General features: G+C 36.8%; 1 long non-coding RNA gene across 1 annotated transcript in view; it reads right to left on the bottom strand.

The window, feature by feature from the left end:
- LOC111547152 overlaps positions 1-23,405 on the bottom strand; it is a 64,415-nt gene extending 41,010 nt beyond the window's left edge. Inside the window, exons 1-2 of the long non-coding RNA XR_002733038.1 lie at positions 23,215-23,405; positions 6,181-6,249 (exon numbers count right to left, since the gene is read on the bottom strand). This is a non-coding gene — a long non-coding RNA (uncharacterized LOC111547152). The remainder of the gene's footprint in view (positions 1-6,180; positions 6,250-23,214) is intronic.
- Positions 23,406-23,748: the final 343 nt, after the last annotated feature.

Below are 23,748 nucleotides of genomic sequence, written 5' to 3' on the forward strand. Positions count from 1 at the left end.
CTACTTAGTAGGGATGTATGTGCTCATAATACCTAACAGTTATTTTCCCCTTATCGGACTCACAGTTAATCTAAAAGGGGATTCGAGTTGTCATTAGAGCACATGGTAGATTTGTGCTTCCCTTCTCTGTTGGTGGGTGAATGGACTGTGGTTTGCTTTGAGCAGTGACATGGGACCAAAAGAGTTTTGTTTCTGAATGCAATAGCAAGCAAAATTGCCAAGGAATTTAACTTTTTTTTTTTTTAAGATGGAGTCTCGCTCTGTCACCAGGCTGGAGTGCAATGGCACAATCTCGGCTCACTGCAACCTCTGCCTCCCGAGTTTAGGTAATTCTCCTGCCTCAGCCTCCCAAGTAGCTGGGACTACAGGCATGTGCCACTATGCCCAGCTAATTTTTGTATTTTTAGCAGAGATGGGGTTTCACCATATTGGCCAGGATGGTCTTGATCTCTTGACCTTGTGATCCACCCAACTCAGCCTCCCAAAGTGCTGGGATTACAGGTGTGAGCCACTGCGCCCAGCTGAATTTATTTTTAAGAACAAAAGAAGCATACACCATCATTTTTGTGTATACACACTTAATACTACATTTTTTTCTTTTGACAGTCCTGAAGACAGCATTTAAAGCTACTGCTATTTGGTAAAGTATATGTCTAAAAGGACTATTAGGAGAGAGAGAATCAAGCTTTTTTAGATTTTCAGTATGAGTGTGTTGAGAAGACAAAGCAATTGTTCTCACAAATATGCTTATTTAAGATTGTTACAGAAATTTGTTTCCCTTCTTCCAAAGAGTATGTTTTGAGAGCTAAAAATCATCCTATCATATTTGGACAAATAGAAGTAGTTACTGCTAAGGATCAAGTGATTACTTCCTTTAAAAGTTGTGTATGCTATATTTGATAATCACAGCTTCTAATTCTCAAAACAAGTTCTCACTTTGGCATATCTTTTGAATTTGAATTGACACTATGGATACGAATCTGTATATTCAAATATTTTGGTGTAAGTGTATGTGTTTGTAAGATACACAATCTTAACCCCTTGCTTCAAGGAAATTTGAATAGCACAATCTAAATTTGCAAACAAAGTAGAAGGCAATTATTCAGGAAATTATTAAGAATATGTATGATTGCCATAACATTGGGTGCATCCCGGGGGTATAAACAATTGAAGAAAACCTCTAATACTCTGTCTCTTTTATGAATACATACACATTATGTGGGTAGCTCAAGGGCAAAATACGTTGACGATTGATTTCCTAGATTCATTCTGTGTGTTGGAGAAGTGCCCTTCCCAGTAACTCAGAACAAATTGAGGGAGCATTTCATCATGAGAAGATAGGCTGGCATGGGAGAAGTTTAATAAAAAGTATTTCATCCAGATTGCTGATCCAATCCAGATAGAGCTGAGTAACTTTGATTTTTTCCTATTCAAACTGTGGAAAATTTTAGATTTATATAAGGTCCAGTTAGACTTCCTCCATTTTGTGAATAAAGCATGTATGAATGTTGTTTGGTGAATTCATTATATCAGCCTATACATTACCCAGAAAAATATTTCCATTTATAATTTTTCTGCCAGCATGTGATGACAGGCTTTATGTGCCAAGGAGATCGAAAAGGACTTATGAAAATATTCAGGACAGCACAGAAGGTTTTTAGGACAGTGAAATACTCTGTATAATACTGTCATGACTTGTATATGTCATAATACATTTGTCCAAATCCATAGAGTGTGCAACACCAAGGGAACCCTTATGTAAGCTATGGACTTTGGGTGATAAGGATGGTCAATGTAGGTTCATCAGTTGTAAAAAATGTATCAATCTGGTGGTGAATTCTGATAGTGAAGGAGGCTATGCATATGTAGAGCAGGGGGTAGATGGGAAATCTTCCATATCTTTCTCTTAATTTGGCTGTGAAGCTTAAACTGCTCTAAAAAAATAAAGTCTTTATATATATACATGGAGGATATATAAAGCCTCTTGTATTCTGCTGCCTTCCTCCCTTTCTGAACTTACCTGCGACTGTTCTGCTGCATGGAACCTACCCTTCCTGTAATCCAGACTTTTTGCAACATTCTGAACATGCCATTTTCTTTTGTACATGTAGTTCTTTCTACTGGAAATGTTCTTCCTTCTTGTCTATGCACAACTATTTGCTATTTCATCCTGTGAAGTCTAAGAGCTCCATTAATCACTGTCTTTTCCAGGACCAAGTTTTGTATTCTCCCATGTGGGTTAGAAATACTCCTCTCTAGTTTCATGGCATACTGGAATTTTCTGCTCCTACCATATTATTTTGTAAGCATTGGTTTACATATTTTCAGGCATTTAGAAATAATAATCTTGGTTTTGAAAAAATCTCTTTATTCATGATATTTGCATATACAGAAACTCAATAATTTGTGGAGTAAATGAATGAGTGAATGAAAGCTGATACATTGGAAAGGTACTTTGGCAATTCATTAGCTACGGTAAGACACTGAAAAAACAATGAGGTAGAGGCCTGCCCATACCACACAAAGTCAAAAGTCAATATGATGAATACATACACTGCAAGCTCCTAAGAGATTTAGTTGAAATTATTTATTAAATAAATGCTTTCATGTTCTATTACTTATGTCATATTTGTTTTGTCTTCATTTTTTAAGTGAAATAATTGTTATAGTCTGATTGTGTCCACCAAACTATAATCTCCAATGCAGTAGTGGTGGGAGCTGGGGACTTTGTGAGATGCTTAGGTCATGAGGGCTCTAGCCTCATTCCTGCATTAAGGCCATTTAAAAAGGGCTTAACAGAGGGAGTTTGGTGCTGTTTTTGCCTCTTTCATCTCTTCTGCCATGTGAGGATATAACATTCCTCCCCTCTGGACGATGCCTCAGCAAAGCACTATCATGGAAATGGAGACTTGGGCTCTCACCAGATGTCAAACCTGCCAGGACCTTGATCTTGGACTACAAGATTCCAGAACTGTGAGAAATAAATTTCTGTTCTTTATACGTTATCTAGTCTCAGGTATGTTGCCATAGCAGCATGAATGGATTAAGACAAGAATATTAAAACCCTACCTCACTGGCAAAATGCCCCTGCATACCTTAGGCATGAACATGTGAGCTTACTTCTTTGCCACCTCTATTCCATCATAAGAGGTTTTCCCATGGTTTTGAAAAGCTAATGTTCATTTCCCTTGCCTAGCCTTTAACATGGGGTCAGTTACAGAATTTTCAGAGCCCAGTTCAAAATAAAAATGTGGGTCCCCGGCTGGGGGCAGGAAAATCAGTCTCCCATTCCAAGGAAGCCATTGCCCCAACCCAAGGATAAAAGGCAACCTTCAAGGTCTTGCAGTCTTCATGACCGGACCCACTTGGTACCCAGTAAAGGTGTGAGTGAGAGGCCCCCTACGAAGCACACTGTGGTACTACTGGCTCAGTAGAGAGCTGGTTGCCACTTTATTTATGGCAGCAATAGAGAAAGGGAGGAAGGTGATTAATATACTTATCTGCCAGAGCAGGCAGGCTTCACAGCCATGGCACCAAAGCAGTAGCAAAGGGCCTTCTATTGAGAAAGGCCCAATATTTGGGGTTCCATGCTCTGTGGTGGCTGTCTTGAGATTCTTAACACTTTTATCTTTGAAACTATTTCGTAAGATATCCAATGGGAGGATGGGACTTGTGCCTGGAGGCTTGAAGCTTCAGCTCATGTGCGTATGAATTTCTGGGTTATACTCTTGGTAATCCATGTCTTCCCCCCAGAATTCTGTCCTTGCCTGACATCTCCACTCACATGTCCAAGCACCCCACAATGATCTTAGCCCTCTGTCCAGTGGGCAACCCAGTCACTTAGGCATGGAAGGGTCCATGTTCTAGCAGGGGCCTCTTCCACGAGCAGGGGTTTGGGCGTGAGCCTGTGGAGGGCTAGGATATTTTTTTAATGACCAAATCTTTGTCATCCTTAATAAACAAAAACAACAAAAGCTCATACTTCTTGTAAGCCTCTCTCTCATCAGACTGCTGTCTTTTCTTCCTTACCCTTCACTGAAAAACTTCTTGAAGCTCCACTGTTCTCCTATTCCATATCTTACTCACTTTTCAATTCACTACCAATTGGTTTCTGCTACCATTATTCTACATTAAATATATACTGTATTATCGAACCCTGACAACCAGTAAGTCTTAGATCGGTGTCTTAAGAGCTTTAATAATATTGTCTTAATTTTCACAATAATCTTTTGAAGTACTACATTATATCTATTTTATAGATGCTAAAAACAAGGCACAGAAAGATTAAATCATTTGCCTCGGGTAACACAGTGAGTGGTGGTGCCAGCGTTTTAATTCAAGAACTCTAGCTCTAGAGGCCCTGCTGTCACTGCTATGACCTCCGGCCTTGCAAACAGTTCAACTCTGGCCTTCTGACTGACAAATCCAGTGGTTTATTCATTTATTTACATCTTCTTACTATCTAAACAATTTTTCAAACAATGCTGAGCACTTCTTCCTTTTTGAAGCAGTGCTCTCTACCTTCAAGGGCAGTGTTTCTTCCTGATTTACCCCTTATACCTCCAGTTGTCTCATAGCCTTTTACTTCACATCCATCTCCTGTTGATTTGCCCCTTATATATTAATGTCCTAAATGAGTCTTTTCCCGGTCCTGTATTCTTTCTGCTCTACAAAGTCTGCCTGAATGATCTCTTGGACAGTAGCCACTCTCTTATCTGAGGTCCCCTAACAGGCCTTTTGAATTGAAGAGTCATATCTATCTTTTCTGTGAAAACTAGTGACTCACTCAAAGTCTTTGACTGCTTGTGACCAGTTGGCTACAATCTGTGTCCTGTCTCTCAACCATCATTTTCCTTTCACCTAGCAGAGCTGTTGTCTCACCCCACCAGTCAAGTTTATTTCCAAGCATGAGTGTTGAAGTCTGTTGGCCTGCTAATGAGCAATATCTTGTAACTGCTGATTCAACCAGCATTTAAACTTATTACCCTGGACTTCATTTCATGAGAAATTATAAATTTCCTTATGTTTTTCTGTTAGTTTTCCTTTTGTGTGTGTGTGTGTGTTATATTGGTTCAGAGTTTCTTATTTATCTGTGCCCTTTATGGTTTGGCCATGAACTTCTAAACCAGGAAATAAGATGCTGAAAATCTTTGTATCTAGTTCAGAGTCTGTCATATAGGTGTCTGATAAACATTTAACAACTGATATGCTTTGGTTCTGTGTCCCCACACAAATCTCATCTCAAATTGTAATCCTCATGTGTCGAGTGAAGGCCCTGTAATGCCTGTGTGTTGAGGAAAGCAGGTGATTGAATCTTGGCAGCAGTTTCCCCCATGCTGTTCTCCTGAGAGTGAGTGCATTCTCCTGAGATCTAATGGTTTCATAAGGGGCTGTTTCCCCTTCGCTTCTCTCTCAATCTCTCTCTCTCTCTCTCTCTCTCTCAGCCCCCTACACTGCCATGTAAGATGTGCCTGCTTCCCCTTCCACTATGATTGTAAGTTTCCTGAGGCCTCCTCAGCCATACAGAGCTGTGAGTCGTTGAAACCTCTTCCTTTATAAATTACCCAGTCTCGGGTAGTTCTTTATAGCAACGTGAGAGTGGACTAATAAAATGACTAAATGAAGAAATTAGAACATGAGCTTCCTTAGATGTCTAAAAGATAATTTCAGTGTACAATTTTTAGAATCAATTTTATTGAGTTAGCTAAGCTCATCATGTTAACATTATTAGATCTTAAAAATATATCTTTAAAAGAGAAAAGCAGAAACCACAGTAAGAGAAATCTTTTTGTGTTTATTTTTTAGTTTCATGAATTGTAACCTAAAGACCTAGCACAAGATTTGCGATCAGAGGAAAGTGTTGAACCCTTAGGGCAGGTCAGTTATTACTAAAAAATGAATCTTTCTTTACCAAGAGGAAAAACTAGCAAATCAAAAGGGAAATGATTTTCATTTTTATGAAAGAATTTCAGTAGCTATTAGTATTGGTACATTAACAACTTAGATAACATGTGGTGGGAGCAGCCTGCAGATGTGGCCTTAGACAAAAATTGTAAACAGACAAAGTTCATCTACACAGTCTCTCTTTTGGTTTTTCTTTCTTTTTATATCTCCTTGGCCAAGTTTCTAGCCATTATGTTGACTTTTAATTACCCAGTTTCTACTGCTTTCTTAGCTCACCTATGTCTTCCCGGGGTCTTTCCAGCACCTTGTCTAGACATTGTTTCTTCTTTCCCTCTCCAGAAGATACTGTGCTGACATGAAGAGACAGTAAATTTAGAGTTTAAAAAATTAAACTGTAAATAGTCTACCTATTAGTGTTGCCATCCTTCTAAATCAGTTTTCTCACTTGTAAAATAATACCAGCTACCTAATAGGATGATTGGGAAAGTTAGGAAGCTAAGGTAGCAGAGAGCACAGAGTAAGCACTCAAATGTCATCTACTGTTGTATGCCTGGGTACGTGACCTTGGAACGACTGCTCATCGGTTAAATGGGGACAACATTCACTACCTAAAAGACTGCTGTGATGTTAAATAAAATAATGTATGTTATGTGTCTAGCACAGAGGGTGATATATGATAATCTGGATAATAAATTATTTGAAATTATAATTCGTTGATTGTCTAAAGTGTTATCTACTAAAGGTTTCATGTCTCCTAATACATAAGGCAAGTTAACTAAGTTTCATATACATTTCTGAAATCATGGTAAAACAAAAGGCAGAAACTAGAATACTTTTAATATTAGCGTGACTGGTTCTAAGCTAAAGAAACCAGCATGGTTTATAAGAGGAAAGATAAGAAGACTGAGGGCTGGGGAACTCCAACCTGCAGAATTTGGGGGAATCAGGAGTGATCAGCCCAGGAGATGAAGAAGGTAGTGCCAGTGAGGTCTGGGAGCATGTGATGCCTTGGAAGGTAGGTGAAGGAGGAGTTTCAAGGAGGAGAGTGATCAGCTGCATCATGTTGTGCTGCTTGGTCAAAACATGAAAGACACTAATTTACTGTCTAATACTTGAAAGTTTTCCATGATTGGTGTTCATAATTTTGCATCTGTGTAAAATAATGAAACCCATGTCCTCCTTTTTTGGAGTGTGGCATACTATTTACCAATACAGGTCATACAAGGCAAGGTTTTCAGAAGCCTTCTATTTGCCCACATACTCACTTGTCTTTTCCGCTTAGGCCTAATTTCTGATGTTTCCCTCTCGATAAGATAGCATCAAATTGTTCCATTTGAGCCAATTACAGTTTCTGGAGAAAGCAGGTTTTAAACCTGTCCTTAATCCAGTCATTCGTGGCAAGTGAAAGTTTTACACCAAAATTGCCAGTTTGGATAAACACTGAAGAGCAGCCTATCTTACTGGGCTGTTTATAAATGGAAAGCTTATCAGTTTGTGGGGAAATATTTTATTTTAAAACTTCAAGATACTGATAAACACCTTCCAAACTAGGTAAACCTCAAACTTGAACTATGTTCCAGCTTATTAGGTAGAAAATGGTTAATACCATGATGTTTGCTTTGAACACTGTTCTCCACTTTGAACTCAGTAATTTCATACTTTCAGAGGATAGATGGCTGAAACTTCCTTAGCAAAATGGACAAAGCTTTCTAACATGTGGATGAAAGATAATGGCAGAGAAGTCAGCTCTTTCTGGTTTTCCTACTTATATAAACCTGAGAAATTAAATTTGTCAAAAAGAAGTATTTTGTTTGTATCCTAAATTTGCATTATATGTTTTGCAGTTGATGTCATGGCATCCCCGAAGAAGGTGGAAAACAAATGTGTTTTGCAACAAGGGCTAATCGAGTTTATTACATGTAAACCATTCCTAAAACATGGAGCTAAAAGAAACCTTTTTTTTTTTTAAACATTGTTGATTCTAACCAAGTCATCTTTATACATCGTCCCTCAAACTATGGGATTATGCTGCGATTGTGGCTCATTAAGCCATTCATTGGATCTTATTATTCTGTGCTATGCCTTTTTATATAGATTATCACATTTTTTCCTGGGCAAAATTGCCCTAATTTCTTTGGGGTTTCTTCCTTCCTCCCTATTTCTTATCCCTTTAACCATTTAGGTAATCTGCTGAGAATTTTTTTTTCTAGCATACTTTTAAAATATCAAGATTTATTATTTGCTCAACAACAATGTTCTTAACATCTTTTCTTTGTTTTCCCATTAATGAAGTGGGATTAATAATAGCATCTATTTTATGGCATTGTTAGGAGGAATACATTGACTAATCTCTTTTGAAAGAGCATGACACAGAATAAGTACTATGTAAGTGCTTAAAAATTAAAGGAATTTATTTACATAATCTCATAACACCATAGATGTGTGTAATCAATTTACTTTATCTCTATCTTGTAGACATTTTTCTAGCTCAGTCTCAAAACTTTGAGAAAAGCCATGTCTTATTATTAGTATTATCTATAGTTGTAAAAGTGAGGCATAAATATTTATGATCAAATTCTGCCAGTCTTTGTAACTGTATATGTGTCTCTCTAATTGATAGAGATAATCAAATTGAAAAAATTATCTAAAGCATGGTTAAAAGAATAAAAGAACATATCAATTACTGACTTTTTAAGAAGAACACAAAAAGGTACACTAAAATTAATTCTAAATTGACTGTCTAAACTACCCTACACAAAGACATTGAAGATTCTGTGTTTCATTAAAAATGAATTATTACAGTAAGTTTAAATCTATAAAGTAACACAAAGTTATGAACATAACTAATGTTTATTAAATTTACAGAAGAAATCACAAAACACATAGTAGTATTAAGATGTAAGAAGAAATTTTATAAATCAAATTGTGAAAATGTTGGGTGAAATAACTAGAGTAATCTAGTTTCTTGCTTCTCAAGGACTGCCAGATTCTATTTCTGCTTTTCTCTTTCATTGTTTTTTGCTGTCTTGTTATACACAAATAGAAAATAGAAGAGTCAACTTAAGATGTTATTAAACTTATTGTGTAAAAATTTTGTTATCTCAAAATAAATGTAAGCATCCTACCTTTACATTTATGTTGAATGGGGATTTTGGATGTTAACTAAGGTTATGCAGGTAGATTCCGGAACACAGCTGCTCACAGCATGGGTATGAGGGACATGGGAGGAAATCATTCATGATCAACCTCCAGAAAACTTACCCTCCTTTTACCCTCCTGGGCCAGTTGCACAAACATTGTGGTTCTTAGGTCATTTATTTTCTGAGTTGTTCTCATTAATATACCTTCACTTAAAATCATTTACATTCAATTCATTTTATTTTTAAATTAAATGTGCATACTTCTTTCCTTCACTTCCGAATTCCATTTCTAAAATTTCTCCAGTAAAAAATTCTAAATGATATTTATTATAATATTATTTGTAGTTTTCACTGTCCACAGAGAAATGACTAAATATATTTATATTTTAGAATATTGTGTAGTCATTAAAACAAATAAATTAGCCCTCTTTCTATCAGCATGCAATGTTGTCCAAAATACATTAAATAAAAACTGCAAGTTGAAAGACAGTGGAATAATTCTTATCCTTTTTCAGTTAAAAAAAAAAAAACATATAATTTGAGTTAACACAGATAAAAATTTGTGCTCAGAAAAAGCTACCGGACTATAAATTGTGGTTCTTCCTCAGAGTGAGATGTGACAGAGGGAGTTTCACTTTTATAAATTTCTGTGCTTGTTTTCAAATGAGCAAGTGCCAATTTTCCAATAAAATGTGTGTGTATATTTAATTATATGTTTAATTGAAACAGTAACACAATTCTTGAAAACAGTTATATAGGTATATGGGAGTGTATGTGTTTATATACATATATGCCCATATAAGGATTTAGAGAGAATCATTTTAAAATTCCAATTTCTGGGTCCTGCTTTAGACCTACTGAAGGTATCAGAATTATTGGACCACTCCAGGTAATTCTGATGATCAGGCCAGGTCTGAATAGCTGAGTTTAACAACAGCCATTCTAGCTTATGTAGTACTGGCTATTCATGCAATTAGTTTAAGTCATGACTCCATTTATCATTATTATAAAAATCCTGTGAACTGTGCCGCTCTGTTTATTATTAAAAATTTGTTTGCTACATTAAACACTACATACTCTAAAAGAACTTTTGAAACATATTTTGAGGAATGGTGTATTGATTCAAGAAATTATATCATGTGTGCTATATGATGGTTTCTGTGGTAGAAACTCAAAGGAGAACAAAATCTAAAAGACCCCATCTCATGTAGATAATCCTCTCATTAGCAACTATTCAACTTTTCTCTTATGGCTAATTCCATAATACAGTAGTTCTCAAATTTGAGCGTGTATCAGATAACCTGCAGGACTTGTTAAATCAGAGAGGATGAGTCCCCACATCCAGAGTTTCGAACTCAGTAGGTCTGGAGTGGAGCCCCAACATGTGCATTTCTGACAAGTTCCAAAGTGATGCTGATACTATGGGTTGGGAACCATATTTTGGAGAACCACTGCTAAAAGGACATTTGGTTTTGTTCTTCCACTGGCTGGCACAGGGTGAGATCCAACCCTGGGGTTTACCTCTACAAGAATATAAGACTTTGTATGATCAGTACTAATTTCATAACCTCTACCTTTTTAATCCTGATATCTAAATCATATTTTATCTGAAATTGTACATATTCATTTAAGCATCTAAAATACTTTTTGGAAACCTGTCTGCTTCAATGTAGAAAGAAAGGTAATGAGGCAGAGACAGAACCTGAAGCTTATTGACCACCTGCAACAGGGCACCTAAAGTGAGTTTAACAATACTTTGCTTCCTCTGGGAATTATGCCCACCAAACTAATTATCAGAGTGGCTCAGATCAAATGAGTTAATATTTATGAAAATTTAAATGTAAAGAGCTATAAAATGTAGGTTACTTAGGGAATTCTTCATCTCATCTCTGATTCCTAGAAGAAAAACATAGAATATGTCTTCCTTGACCAACTCAAAGAAAACTGCTCCCCTTTGCATTGGAAACATTGAGTTTGACCTCTTGCCTTCCAAATTGGTGCATACGTCTGACCTAGGACATGCTGTGCGTCACTCATTAAATGCCACTGTGGTGAGTGTCCCCTTTTGAACACAGCTGTGAGTCTCCACACTGTGGAGAGAAGCCAGACACAGGCTTTACATGCACCTCGAGATTCCTGGAGAACATATGCCATGTGTTTGTCATCTTTTCAGGAAAGCACTTCTGAAGAGCCCTTTAATGAGTTTCCTAGAGAAATTCTGAAGGAATCGTAATGCAACTAATCATTTCCTACCTTCCCACTGAACCTCTTATTAATTAACATGTTAATGCTCTGTTTGATTTCTTAAATTTAGTTTGAGAGACAGTAAAACAGCTATTTTCAAATTAAATTAAATTGAGTTGTGAGAAGATTTTCAACCGATATAGGGCTTTTTGTACTCTACTAATTCCAGTACTCATTAAGGTAAAAAAAAAAAAAAAAAAAAAAAAAAAAAAATCAATGAGCTTGGAAATGCAAGTGTTGATATTATTGTAGGGGAAATCTACTTCTGAATAACTTACTCCCTCCATGACAATGTTTTACCATGTATGCAATATTAGAAAATGCAAATTCCAGTGTTTAAAGAGAGGGAAAATTTTCCAGAGTTACCATAAATATCGCCCAAGTATCTGTTTGGGGAATTAACATACTCATAAACTATAAAAATTAAGTTTTTTTTTCTAGTACAGTAGACATTCTTACCGTTAATAGGCTGCAATAATCCTTTGGTTTTCAATGGTATATTGCTCTCAGTTCATTGTGCAGATTTCAGGTATAATTAATTATCTTTTATCTTCCACTAAGGCTTTTCCTTTTAGCAAAAGGGATTTGTTTTGACTTCTGCTCTAATGGAATCTCTTGAGAAGTGTCATATAAAATAGCCCTTATCACTGAGCAATTGCAACATTATAGACCAATTGGTTTTCACTTACTCTTCCTCAATAAACAATTTTCAAATACCTTTATTTATATATCGATTTGACTTTTTAAAATTTTTCTTCATTATTTTATGTTGAAACTCAGGATATCTTCTATTGCCAGTATTTGCAATTAACCATTTTTAGATTAGCATGCAGTAACAGATTTTTGAGTTGACACCAGCATTCCATACAGGAAAATTACCAACAGGAAAATTTTCCTATATGTGATGGAAATCTGGCATCAACTCAAGAATGATGTAAGTCTGTCAGTACTGCTCAAACTTAGATGATGTAAATTCATCAGTACTTCTAAAACTTTAATGGGCATCTGCATAACTGGCTGATATGGTTTGGCTGTGTCTCCACCCAAATCTCCTCTTGAATTGTAGCCTCCATAATTCCCACCTGTTGGAGGAGGGACCAGGTGGGAAGTAACTGAATCATGGGGGCAGGTCTTTCCTGTGCTGTTCTTGTGACAGTAAATAAATCTCATGAGATCCGATGGTTTTATAAAGGGGAGTTTCCCTGCACACACTCTCTCCTGCCTGCTGTCAGGTAAGATGTCCCCTGCTCTTTCTTCGTCTTCCACCATGACCGTGAGGCCTCCCCAGCCATGTGTAACTGGGAGTCGTGTAACTGGGAGTCCATTAAACTTCTGTCTTTTATAAATTACCCAGTCTTAGGTATGTCTTTATTAGCAGCCTGAGAGTGAACTGATACACTGGCAGATCATGGTAATCCACAGATTGTGATTTAGTGGATGTGAGGTGGGGTTTGAGATTCTACATTTTTAACAAGCTTCCTGGTGATGCTGATGCTGCGTTGAGTAGCAAAGGTTTAGATGACATTGATAATCCAAGGGTAACTATAACATGATGTCTTTAATAGTTGCAACTCTCACAGATTTTCTGGACACCAGAATTTTCTACTCATAAACTGCACCTTCGGTTGGACCAATGTACTGTAGTAAAAACAGAAATCTCTCTTTCTATATTCCTAAAGTACAGTAGATTTCCTAAAGTACAGCTTTCCAAGCTGAAAAGATATTTTCAGGAGTTTTCACTGTCTCCTCTATTTATAATTGTAAATTGTAAGATATTTGTAATTTTTTTTTGTCTTAGTTTGCCATTTGACCAAAGCATTTTGGAAGCTCAGTCCAGGGCACCATGGTGATTCATTCTATTCCACTGTGACAGAAGTTCTTCAAATATGTTTGTTCTTTAATCTTCATTGAGACTCTTGTGAAAGCGAGCATATACAAATATACTACAGCTTGGGGAGGAAAAAGCCTATTTTATCTTACAGACAGCAGTCACGATGAGCCAATTTTTCATAAACACCAATCGTATTTTCTAGGATCCTACAAGAAGTAAATGGACCACCAGACACCAACAAATTTTTATGACTCTTTTTAGAATATCCAAATATCGAAATGTCTTGACACCAAACTCTTTGTACCTTCTAAGCGTTCAGTGAGGAATTTAATTTATATCTATAAGTTTTTTGTTGTTGTTGTTACTGAGAAAGAAACTCTTTAAAAGAAACTTCTCCCTTTTCCTGAAAACCTCCTCTGCTTGAAAGTGTGCATTTAATTCAGGGCAGTGGTTATCAAACATTACTGTGCATTAGAATCACCAGGAGGGCCTGCTAAAACACATCTTTGCTATGTTCCAACTCTGGAACTTCTGATTCAGTAGGTGTGATGCAGGATCCAAGAACATGCATTCCTAACAATTTTCCAGGGAAGGATGATGTTGCTGGTCCAGGGCCCACACTAATGAGAACTACTAATTTAAGAAAATATGCTCTTCTTTTGTCCACTTCTCTAAGATGTTTTAACTAATTGTGAGAAAGCTGTATTAATAAGGAGAAATGTGAGACTCTCAAAACTTGAAACATCCAACAGATATCAAGGAGCACTGATTTCCCTATATCCCACCTAGGGAGAGGAATTGTTCCAGTGGCAGCTTACAGATCACTTAGCCAGGGCAGTTTTCTTGACCCAATTTATCAGGACAGTTTCCTTTGCAAAGACATAGCACCTGATAATTGATCTTCATGATGATAATCACAATTGTAATTATATAATTATTTGTGAAAATATTTAATGACTATTTCCTATTGGAAGCTTAATCTTCTTAGGTGCCATCATTGCCTTTGCTACTGTTATATTTGTTCAGCACCTAAGTTTGGAGTTTGGCACATAGTCAATGTAGTACCTGCCAAAATAAATGTTTGGAAAAACATTAGGATTCTTCCATTTATATAGAAATGGTGGGTTCTAAGAGCCTTAAATCAGAGATAGTATTCTCCTGCATCCATTGCCACAATTTTTGTAATTGATTATGACATTCTTGCATGCTGAACTCAGACTGGGCCCAGAAATGATCTTCAATACAGGCAGCTTCCACCAGTTGTAATATATGACCTATGAGATAAAATCTAATTGCCATTGTTACAGTGAATTCTATTCAGGATGGCCTTCGCTTTATTCACTCAATATTCCCTGAGATTTTGCCTCTATCTTTGTTCGTGCCATTTCATTTATCTGAAATAGCTACTTTCCTCCAAACACACTCCATTTGTTGAAAACCTATTAATTCCTTAAGTCCTATCTTGAGCACCATCTTTTCTGCCAAGCCTTTTGAAATCCCCTTAATTAGATGAAATCTCTGATGACTCCAACCTTACTCTACTTTACAACATAGTAATTTGTAGGCTCGCCTTTACCTCCTTACTAAAATGGTCCTCCTTAAAGACAGGAAAAACGTATTCAACCCCTTACCATAATTTCAGTTATTAAAACACATATGCATTTGTCTCCTATCATGTGCCAGGCCCTGTGCTAAGTACTAGGGGTATAAAGCTAAAGGAGATCTAGCCTCTGTCTTAAGTAGGTCATCGTTTTCCAGGGCATTAAACAAACTCTTAAAGACATGGTTGTAGAATAACACAGCAGATGCTATACTGGAGGCATTTACAAGTCACAGTGATGGGTTGAAGAAATAAATGATCGTCTCTGTATGGGACGGATGTGATGAGTAAAGATATTAGAATGATTAGAGACAATTAAGTAAAATGCTTAAGAGATGGGTAGGAGATTTTACAGACATGGTAGATGTTTAGTTCCTTCCATTTAACCAACTTATTTGAATTGATCTTAATGCAGCTTGTAAAATTGAAGCTGGGAAAACAAACCCTATTTTATTTTCTTACTTCTCTTTAGTTTTCTGAATGCTGCATAAAGTTTTCGCATATCCTCTATCTGGATTCTCCTACCGTTGACTGCCTTTCCACACTACAGTTTATTCAATTCATTTACGCAGGCCTTGCCACTGTTTTATAGACTCACCCTGGTTGCCCTGTGCTCTGTAGTAGTTGCATTATTTCCAATAGGAAGTGCCATGATAAGCCACATCAAACAGATATTTGGACTGTGCTGAAGTAGATCCTCCTCTACCAATTTATATAATGGTGTGAGTTGAGGAAATGTGTCAAGAACCCAAATCCAGTTTTCTGATATAGGATGTAAGGGCTGCTGAAAACAATCTTCTCAGCCAGGGCAGAGGCAGTACAGTCATCAGAATCACCAGGAGATATATCATCAAGTGGCACAAGGTCAACCTGACTTCCCTCTTTTAAAAAAACACCACCCAATCACCATTGAAACCTACTCCTCCAAAAATACTAAATGCTTCAGAAAGTCAACGAATGCAGCTTGATAAACTTAAAATTGGTAACTGGACTTCAAAATAATGCTCAGGAAAAGGAAGATGCCATCAGTTGAATAATTTGGGAATGTTTCTGAGAAATTAAAGATTGTTTTTCATCAACTAGAAAATATTTGGTATGTTAATCACACTAAAAAAGATGATAATTTCCATGTAAACATGAAGGTGCTGCAAGCTCTCTCAGCTAAAAAAGTGTCTCAAACTTTAAGGTACTCCAGACTTACCCAGAGATCTTGCTACAAACATTAGGTCATTGAGTTCCACTCCTAGAGATGTGTTTTAGAAAGTCTGGGTATGACTCCAGGACTTTGCAGTTTGAACAGGCATCATGGTGGATAATGTTGTAGACAGCCCATAGACTATACTTTATCCCAGGTAAATTATCCCTGATCTTGTGGGATTAAAACAATTTAACTGTATAGCTGACCCTTGAACAACATAAATTTGAACTGCATGGGTCTACCTGCGCACAGACTTTCTTCACCCGCTACCACTCCTGAGACAGCAAGGCCAACCCCTCAAGACCAACCCCTGCTCTTCCTCCTCCTTTTCAGTCTACTCAGTGTTGAAGATGAGGTTGAAGACCTTTATGATAATCCACTTCCTCTTAGTGAATAGTAAATGTATTTTCTATTATGACTTTTAAAATAACACTGATTTTCTTAATACCAATGTATTTTCTCTTGCTTTCTCAGTAGGCTATTAATAGTTAAATTTTGGTGGAGTTAAAAGTTATATATAGATTTTTCAAATGCATAGAGGTCAGCACCCCTAACCCCTGCATTATTCAAAGATCAGGTATATAACATTCTTCCCGCCACAACCTCTATTTGCTAATGTGGGAAACAATATGCAAAGATATTAAAATTTCTACCTTTGACAAGTGGCCTGCCCCCAAACTTCTCTGTTGTCCTTGACTGTTCTTTTTTGCCAAGAAAGGGGAGAAATCGTCTTCCCCATCTCCACATTTAATACAAAAACAATTTCAGAAATCTATTTATCTTAGTGATCGCGCGTGTGTATGTCATTATGATTTACTTAGGCAAGAAAGAGCTAAAGCCAATCTCCCAACCAATCATTAATGAAGTTTTAGTATCCACTGATTACTGGCCACCACGCACAAGGAGAGTTTCTCATCTCACTTCTCCCTCACAATAACGTTAGGAAAAAGGGGCAGGTGTCTTCACTTTACAGATGAGGAAACAAGATGAATAGTTAGCGAACTTGCAAAGATCAAAAAACAAGTGAAATCCAAGCTTCAAATCTAGGTGTCAGATTTGACCAACCACTTTGTCTTTACCACAGCTAACAGTTGTTATTTCCCTTCATTTTTGGGGGGCTGTAAACTTTGAGGGAATGATGAGTTTGTACCAGTGGCAATTTACTGTTTAATGATACAAGTGAAGTTATATCCTTCCCTCATATCCTTCGGTCTCATTCCCATCTAAGGGTGGGATCTGTAATCACATTCTCCAACAGCCAGCTTCTAGCTTCTGTGGTTTTCTCTGCCTTTGACAACCATTTATTCCTCTTCGTTTAAGATTCTGTCTCATCTATCTTTGATCTAGGCACCTTTTCTTTCTTCTCCAGAGTGTTTCTTCCCAGCAGTCCCCTAGTTTTATTATTCGAGATTTCAGACCTTGCTTTCTCTTTTAGCTTTAAGCTTTGGGCTTTTCTCTCCCTCTCTATCTGTGGTGGTCATATGGCATGCTGTTTCTTTCATTTAGTTTTCTTTTTCGTGTTCAACCATATATTCTTTTCTGTTCCCCATTATTCTAGATTGCATCATGTCACCTTAATCCTTACTAACCTGCTGGAAAGATTTTCCCTCTCTAGTATTTCTGATACCAGCCTGTTAACCATGGGGAAGAAGGGAACATTTGACATCCTCATAATTAATTTTATTGATCACATTGATATTTTTCCAGAATTTTGCATACTTTTTTATTTACTCAAGTGTGTGAGTATCCTATCTGTGGCCTAACATGAATTGGCAAGTTTTGATATAATTGCCACTGAGCCTCAAACTTAGCAGTGAAGTGAATTTACAGCAAGAGATAGGATAATATACTCACACTTGAAACCACAAGGACCTCATCAGCCATGAAAAGTAACATTTCCTGAAAATAGAAAACAGGCTAGTTTCTAGACATTTCAAACCAGTGGATTTTTTTGTTTTGTTCTAAGACATCTTCATAATAACTACTAAATTTAATTTTAAAAAATCAAACTCTTCTCTCTCAGGCTTACAATCCAGTACAAGGGCAGATATAAATTCTGTCATTGGAATGATTTACCTGTCACTATCATATAATTTATAAATAAGATAGAGAACAATGTAATTTTTAATACCATGAGTCATATGCTTTATGTTGCAATAATTTTACTTTAGTCTTTCTTTGCTCTTTAGCAAAATAAAAGCAAAAGAATTTCCAGAACAGAGGAATTGTGACAGGGAGAACAAGAAATGCAATGCATCAGAGCAACACAAGATGTCACTTTTACACAGGCCTGCATTTGCAGCGTAAGGCTACATCTGCATTGTGCATAAAATAGTATGTGAAGGGAAAAGCATCAAGATTTACAAATGCTTCAGAAGCATGAACAGGAGCAAGAAACCTTGGTTTTGTTTTCAGTATTTTTAATGATATCTTGAAATGTATCGCCAAACTGGAATTATTCTCCTGTATCTGTGTAAGTTCACACAATACATTGCTTTAACAATACATTGCATCTGCAAATTTCTGGATAGCACAGAATCCAAAAACAAGCTTATTCTCACTGCATAGCATATTTTTTCTCTCAGCTTCCTTATTTCTGCATCATTAGTTGCCTTCCAACATCTTATTGGGGGCCTAATCTGTTAAAAATAGGTCTCTGACTATTTTTCTTTTTCTGGTCCTGCCCAATTAACCCATTTTGCACACTGCTCCCAGGTGGACCCTCTTGGGGGCAATTCTGATCCCAATATTCATCTGTTCTCCAAGGTCAGGTTGAGCAAGAAGTATTAGTTTCCTATTGCTGCTACAATAAATAACCACAAACCGAGTGGCTTAAAGAACACAAATTTATTTTCTGCAGCTCAAAAGTCTGGCTTGGATCTCACAGAGCTAAGATCAAAATGTTAGTAGGGTCAGATTACCTTCAGGAGCTCTGGGAGGAACCCATTACCTGGCCTTTTCCAGTTTTCACTGACCACCTGCTTGCCTTGGCTGGTAGCCCCTTCCTCTGTGTTCAAAGCCAACATTATCAGGCCAACTCCTGTCCTGTTGCCATCTCTGGTTTTTCATAGTCACATCTTTCTCTAACCCTTTTAAAAACCCTTGTGATTATGTTGAGCCCACTGAGGTAATCCAAAATCATCTCCTTATCTTAATGTCTTCAGGTCAGCTGATTAGCAACTGTAATTCCATCTGCAACCCTAATTCCCTTTGCCTTGTAGCCTATCATACTTACATCTTTAGGGAAGTCATTATTCTGCCTACTATACAAGGTATACAAAAGGCTTCAAGATCTGGCCTAGTTTTACTTTCCATCCTTGAGCCCCTTCCGGGGTCTATTCTCATTTCTTTTGTGTCAAGTGTTTCGGCCAAACTGAATTTCCCATGAAGTGGCCAGTGTTCCTTCTTTCATCTCTAAATTTTGTTCATGCTGTTCTCATTTCCTACGTTATTTTCCAACTTCTCTGAAAACATATCTTCATTCTTCAAGTTTTCTCCCCTGTGAATCTTTTAAACATTCTCTTAGGCAGAACTGATTACTCCTTCATGTGTGCTTTCATTGACTATATCTTCTACAGAACTGTGTTAAGCCATTTGTAATTTTTTCTTTCCTTTTTTCTTTTTTTTTTTTCCTGAGGCCCCAGAATACACTTTTCCCTAACCCTTCCAGTTGCAAAATTGTGAAAGGTGGTAGATATATTTTGTTAGCTGTTTGAAAAGTATGTTATAAAGTAAGAGAAGCTGCCATTACAGACTTCCTTCTCCAAATACCAGAGGCTTAACATAACAGAAGGTTATCTCTTGATCATTTACAATACAAGGCTGGTATTTCTGGTCTACTGGTAACTCTCATCCACACTGACTCAAGGACCCTGGTGCCTACCACCTCCTGGCTCTGCTGTACTACCAGGCCCTTCTAATTCAAATCCAGACAATAGAAGGTAAAAGAGAATGTTCAAGAGATTCATTTGATTTTTAAAAAGTGGTTTGGAGGCTCCTTCATTTTTATTTACATTCCCTTGGAGAAAACTTTGTTACATAGTCCCTTCATTGCCCCCAAAATACTGCAAGGGAGCCTGGGAAATGTAGTCTAACCAGGTATCCAGCAAAATCCTATTATCACAGGGAAGAAGGTAACGGGTTTTAGTAGAAAACTGTGATATGTGCTACAGAGTGAAGAGTCTGGTTCCTCCATGACTTCCCTGAGGGAAGTCATGCTTCCCTCCTGCCAACTCTTATTTGAACATGTATCTCTTATGTAAATGATAATATTCCACCTTGTATCCTATTTCTTTGTAATATATGTCTGACTTATTCCAAAGTACATAAATCAGATCAATGCAGTAGTGGAATGATAAAAGTATGTATAAATCCTACATTTTACACAAGCTTTCCTATAAGAATATTTATTAAGTATCATTCTGTTAGATTGAATTGTTCCTTATGACAAATATAACCTGGATAAATAAGGAAGTTTTTTTTTTTTTTTTTTTTTTTGGAGAGGACAGAGTCTCGCTTTGTCGCCCAGGCTGGAGTGCAGTGGCGTGATCTTGGCTCACTGCAAGTTCCGCCTCCCAGGTTCACACCATTCTCCTGCCTCAGCCTCCTCAGTAGCTGAGACTACAGGCACCCGCCACCATGCCCAGCTAATTTTTTGTATTTTTTAGTAGAGACCAGATTTCACCATGTTAGCCAGGATGGTCTCGATCTCCTGACCTCGTGATCCACCTTCCTCGGCCTCCCAAAGTGCTGAGATTACAGGTGTGAGCCACTGCACCTGGCCCAGGAAGACATAATTCAAAGTCTTCAGACATAATTTTAAATGTTGAGAGAAAAGTTAGGCATTTTTCTGTGGCAATGGTAAGAATGATGGAAAGCAAGATGGTAAGAAAAGAATACAAGACTTGACAGAAGGTGAGACTTTTTGTCAAGAATGTTAGTTATGAGCCTGGGGTTTAAAATTAAATGGATTAGTTCTACATTTTTATGGCCATGTCACTTAAACTCCCTGAGCCTCAATTTCAGTATCTGTCAAATGGAGGTAACTGTTTATAATTTTTAGAAGGTTTAGATTAGGTAAGTTTGTAAGACACTTAGAATTTCTAATTCATAAATACTCTAAAATGTTAGGTTTCATTTTTCTTAAAAATTGTTGAATAAGGAAATCTATATTAACCTTAGATTTTTTAAAGCATGCATATAAAAAACAAAGACAAATAGAAGTTTTGAGTTAAGAACAAATTCAGGAAAGCTGAAATTCAAAGACCTGATGTTTATAAGGACACAAGGACAAACAAAAGATCTTTCAAGGTTTATACATTTACGAGAAGAAAACAAAAAAGTGCTTGAGGTTAACAAGCTTCATTTTTTTTATCCCCCCGAAAGCGTAGCATCTCAAGAGTGGAACAAACACTTGAGAGAAGTGGTTGAGGCACCATGCAGGTAAAGTGGTTGGGGAGAACCATTCTGCCCTGAATAAATGGCTTTATGGCCAGGCTTTGGGTGTCTAAGTTCCAAAGTGAGAAAACTTGCCAATGAGATTAAAAACTTGATATTGAATTAATCAAATAGAATAAAGGACCAATAGGAGAGGCACAAGAAAGTTGAGAAGAAAAAGGTAGCTCTCATTTTCAAAGAAGAATATTGATAACTATACACTGGACATAACCTTTAGCATTCAAAAGATTCACGACAGGTTACCCTAGCTCCTCAGTGGGACATCACTCTTAGAAATGCTGTTGCATTTAATATATACATCAATTTTTAGAAGCAGTCTGATTTCAGAAATAAGACAGTGTGTGCAGGCAAGAGAAGTGTCTTAGGCTAAACACACATGAGTTGACTAGAACAAGATTGGGAAAGATGAATAAACATGATTGTTATGCTGAAGTCCAGGTGTGTTCATTCAAGTCTTTAATTATATCTTTTTGGACTAAGTTTTAGAAACAGGGTGGGTGAGATGCATTTTTGTAAATTTAGTTGGTTGTTATCTTATTTAAGCTAAGTGAGAAATGTGTGTGTTACTCAAGAATAGTGTTCTTAAAGCATTAGAACTTTGACCCAAGTCTTAAATTTTAGCAACGGATAGAATGATCAGAAGAAATTATTTTCAAATTAAAAATAAATAAAATCAAAATGATTAGGCATATGGATTTTGAAATTGTTAGACTCAGAAGAGAGTTCTGGCTTCACCATTTATCAGATGTGTAGCTTTATTCAAGTGATTTAACTATTCTAAACCTCAATTTCCTCATCTATAAAACTATAATTTGGAAAAGGCCATCTACCCATTGTATGGATGATGTGGGATAACTAACATAAATGCACCTAGCATAGAGTATATGTCCATCAGGATGGAGATAGTTACAATGCTGTTGTTCCAAATAAAACTGTCTCTCACAACGGAGAGCATTTCAATAAAGTTAAATAGCTTACGGAAGTGGATAAATCAAATCAAACAAGATTAAAATGAATTGCAATATGCCATTTGAGCAAAAATATAAGAGAACAAATAATGTTTTTGTACAGGAATAGAACTAAAAAGGCAGATAATCAGAGGCAGATATATGTGTTTGAACCATTTAAGTAACTATGTTCAATATGAATCTATTAAAAACATAAATCGATGAAAACATGTAACTAACAAAATACCTAGTATTTTCTTTGACTACATCTGTGAAAATATGGAAAGTAATATAAATCCGAGACCAGCTTCACTGTGTTCTGTACTGTCTAAAAACACTGAAAATCTTATAAATGGAAGTCAGACAAAAGGAAACATATTCAAAGGAGAGTAATCAAAGCATGGGGAAGCATGCCATCTGAATAATGACTGGAAGAGAAGTGGTAGTTGTTTCCAGTTTGGGGCTATAATAAAACAGCTGCTGTGAATTTTTTATATAAATCATTTTCATAGACGTATGTTTCCATTTATCTAAGGTAAATATCTAGAAGTAGAATTGTCTATGGTAGGTGTACATTTAACTTCATTAGAAAATGCCAGTTTTCCAGAGTGGTTGTACTATTTTATACTACTTTTTAATTGTTTGTGTATTTATTTCAATCTCATTCCTTGATGGAATTATGTCAATCTTTCCAGATTCCTGTCTTAGAAAAAAATTGGAAGACTTAACCACTCTGCACTCATATGCAGTGACAAAAAATAAGCAGAATTGAATATCCATTACCCTTTTAGATGGCACAGGAACAGTCCAATTTCCCTCACACTTCACTCATCACTCCTGACTCATTCATTCATTTGGTACTAACTGATATGTATTAACATGAGTTTGCATACCCTCATGTAATGGGAGACTGACACAACCCCAGTCATTTTAACTTGCTGACAGCAGGCCATTGTTGATGCTTGCATTTGAGTAAGAACATAAACTTTGAGGTGTGTGTATGTGTTTAGACTTTGTCATTGTTACTGCTTTTTGTAAGTGCCATCTTGGAGATATTTCTGTTTTTCCTTTTGACTGCCTCCTCCTTCAGTTGTACCCAGAGGGTGGGAACAGAAGCAGCAGCAGGGATGTTGCTAGGCAAAAAGTTTCTGATGACAAGGATGGAGATCGCAAATTACGATTAGTGCAAACCCGGGATGTGTCATCAGCTTAGGATTCTGTTATTTACCTAATTTGAGCCTAATGATATGAAACATTGTTGTAATGTTGAAGTTTTCTTATCCTTTTCAAGGTGCTTCAATTCCCTGAGGAAAGAGGCAAGCAGATGGAACCTTTCACACTGCAGATATAGAAGAACGAGACAGAAATATGCTCTCTGTCCTTGATGTGAAGATGCTGTCACTTTTAATTCTCCAGCTTGTTTACTT

This window comes from Piliocolobus tephrosceles, chromosome 4, assembly GCF_002776525.5.
Source record: "Piliocolobus tephrosceles isolate RC106 chromosome 4, ASM277652v3, whole genome shotgun sequence".
In the NCBI taxonomy this organism is placed as follows: domain Eukaryota; kingdom Metazoa; phylum Chordata; class Mammalia; order Primates; family Cercopithecidae; genus Piliocolobus; species Piliocolobus tephrosceles.